Consider the following 3,695-nt stretch of genomic DNA (forward strand, 5'->3'; position numbering starts at 1 on the left):
TTTTTTATTACATCCTTACACATGCTTTCACTTATTTGTCTGATTACACTTTTTCAAAGCAGCCCATTGGACAAAAACATGAAGTGCTTTATTAGCAAGGTGTGCCCAGAGGTGTATCAAACAAATATACAAATCTGCTAATGAGCATCAATAACGTACCAATATAGTAAAAGAATTTCACTAACACTTGTAAACTTTTTTAGATTATAATGAACCATGCAGCAATTATTTCTCAGATTGCTGCACTGAAAATGTTCCTAAAGGTACCAAACAGCTAGCAGTCAGCTAGCAGCCAACCTGCCAATCAAAGCTGACCTACTATAGATCATGCACAGTGTAGAGACTTTAAATTAAATTGTTATTTAAACAAAAAATCTGTTACCTTATAGTTTTCACAAAGTTGGTAATTAGCTATAATGACCAAAGTGGTTTTTGTTCCCATCTTGAACATACTGTATTGCCAAAAGTATTCACTCACTGATCCATATCACTGAATTCAGGTTTTCCTGTCCCTTCCATGGTCAAGTACCTAGGCTCGCTGTCACGAGTGAAGTCCTGTGCAGCAGGTCCACTCATAAAATCTCCTTGCTACTAAATATTCCACAATCAACTGTTAGTTGTATTATAACAAAGTGAAAGCAGTTGGGAATGACAGCAACTCAGCCACAAAGTGATAGGCTATAGAGCGGGGTCATCGCACGCTGAGGCAGTGAGTGGGCAGAGGTCGGCAACTTTCTGCAGAATCAATCACTACAGACCTCCAAAGATTATATAGCCTTCTGATTAGGTCAAGAACAGCGCGTAGAGCTTCATGGGATGGGTTTCCATGGTTGAGCAGTTGCATCCAAGCCTGACGTCACCAAGCGCAATGCAAAGTTTCGGATGCACTGGACTCTAGAGCAGTGGAGACGTCTTCTCTGAGTCACACATCTGCACCTGTCAGCCTGGGTTTGTTGGTGGCCAGAAGTACTCGTCTGACTCCACTGTACCAAGTGTAAAGTTTATTAGGAGAGGGATTATGGTGTGGAATTGTTTTTCATGACTTGCCTCTTAGTTCCAGTGAAACTGGACCAACACATTTTGGACAATTTCATGCTCCCAACTTTGTGGGAACAGTTTAACGATGGCCCCTCCTGTTCCAACATGACTGCACACCAGTGCACAAAGCAAGGTCCATAGAGACATAAATGAGCAAGGTTGGTGTGGAAGAACTTGACTGGCCGCCACAGAGTCCTGAATTCAATACGACAGAACACCCTTGGGATGAATTAGAATGAGCCAAGCCTTCTCTTCTAATATCAGTATTTGACCTGACAAACGCACGTCTGGAAGAATGGTCAAAAATTCCTATAAATGCACTCTTTAACATTGTGGGAAGCCTTCCCATAAAAGGTGAAGCTCCAAAGGATGATCCAACATCATATTAAACCCTATGGAATAAGAATGGTATGTCATATGTAAGTGAATGCAGACAAAAGAATACTTTCCATTCTCGATTTGGGCATTCAATAAAAATAATTGACCATTGACACAGATCCAGCAAAAAGCATTAAAAGGCATTTATACATTTTTCCTTAAGCTCACCTGACTATCATCATTGAAGTAACATTAAGTACAGTAGCCTACAAAACCTCCCAAGTATAGACATATAAGATTTTACTGACTACAGATCTTTCAGAATACCATCTGTGTGTGATCACTCCGTGCATTGTGGTAGTGGTTGCATTTGGTTTGCTCATAACCTGCGACATCTGTGCTGGAGCTGCTACAGTTTAAAAAGTGTATCTCACAGGGTGGTAACCTCTTCTTGCAGTTTTTTTCTTTGTTTGTTTGCAACCTCCCACACGATACTTCACCACTAGTCTGCTCAGTAAGAGGCCAAATCTAAAATCAAAGTCTCTCTGCAAATTTTGATGCCTTCTTCCAGAATAATGTGGCCATTTCAGCTTTGTTTAAAACCTTTTAGTTGTCTGACTGCTCATGTTTCTTGCTTCATCAGACTTTGTATTATTTTTTCAAATTGGCATTTACTTTCTTAAACAGGCTATGTAGCATATGACCAGGCATGAAGACTAAAGCCAACTAAATGAGACTTTTTGAAATATTTGTTTTATGCTCATTAAGGAAATGTAAACGAGGAATAATGTGTCCAGTAAAATGAATCCAGAGTTTACAAAACTTCTCAACCACCATTTCTTCATGGATGTGCTTAACTAGCAGGGACCACTCCCTTGGTAACGATGAGCGATGAGGGATGAGGAAGTGTGATTAGTGCTGCGGTTTGGGGAAGGCCTTGAAGGGGACTGGCGACGGCTCTCGGGCCGGGCAGAACCCCCTGTACTAACGAGAAGTAAAGGGAGGAAAGGAAGAGAGGAGAGGACAGGAGAAGAGAAGAGAGAAAAAGGGGGGGGCAGGGGGGGGGCATGAAAATGAGAACAGCGGGTATTGGACAAGGGGGGCTTTTATAGGCTGAGGCCAGAAGGGGCGTGAAGGAGGAGTGGTCCTGCTCCTGAAATTCAGATGATATCTCCACTTGTCGCTATTAGATCAAAACCAGAGTGTGTAATCTGTCTTGGAGGCTCCAGAGAAGCAGAGGGGAGACAGGTTAAGAGCTGGTTTACCAAAGCTTTGTGACGTCTCACTCCTGTTATATCCAGAATGACGCTCTAACACTTCAAAGGCTGGACTGACTTCTGAAGAAGCACTGGCCTTTTAGCTTCTGGCAAGGTCAGCTGGTGCCTGTATTTTCCCACACATCTGCATGGTATCACAGCTGCTGGCCACAGCAGCTACACTGCACACACCCTACTTACAGTACAACTCCCCGACCCTCCTACCCTGTCACGATTTACACAGATTTTATCTCACAGGGATTGTCTGCTATCCATATGGAGCAAGTATCATTAGTTTGTCTTGCAAGTTATTACTATTCATGAACATCACCAGTATTTTATAATCAATGTCCAATGTCCCATTTTTAACAAGTGACTTGCTTCTTTAGGTGGATTCAGCAGCTGTTTGATTTAACATTTACAAATACAGTAACATGCAAGACATTCAAAGGTAAGCATAGGAATGTAAATTAAGTACATAGTCAGCATTTTTAAAAAAAACAACTCTATATTCGAAGGTGTGGTGAACCGAAATAACCACATTTCTTCTCTTACAGCAGAGAAAAGGATCTCCACTTAAATCAAAGGCTGAACCCTGGTTCTGATTTTTTACAGAAGCAGAAACAAAAGCTGAGCTGGAGACTTCAAGTAATTAAAAACGTTAAATAGAGGTACAAAGAAGTGTAACTGTTCAATGTCTATAAAAAAAAGTACAAGTAACTATGTAAGACTAACTCATAAATATGGTGATCTTGGGTTGTTGGGATGATGAGATGTGTCTGTGAAGGTTCTCAGTCATCCAGGTCATCGTAGTCTAAGGAGCTTGGAAAGAAAAGCGTCTGGACTTCTTTGAGTTGCTTGAAGATGTTTCACCTCCCATCCGAGAAGCTTCTTCAGTTCTAAGGGTCAAATGGTGGAGAATCCCACATTTAAACCCAGTGGGAGTATCCCCCCAAAGAGGGACAAAGGACCCCCTGATGATCCTCTACCTAATCACATGAGCCAAGGGGTGAAAGCGGGTGTGGGTCACAATCAGCCAGGGTTTCAGGTGAGCTCATTGTGAAACCTGGCCCCACCCTATCA

This window comes from Pundamilia nyererei, unplaced genomic scaffold (genome assembly GCF_000239375.1).
Source record: "Pundamilia nyererei isolate P.nyererei 1_Seehausen unplaced genomic scaffold, PunNye1.0 scaffold00069, whole genome shotgun sequence".
In the NCBI taxonomy this organism is placed as follows: Eukaryota; Metazoa; Chordata; class Actinopteri; order Cichliformes; family Cichlidae; genus Pundamilia; species Pundamilia nyererei.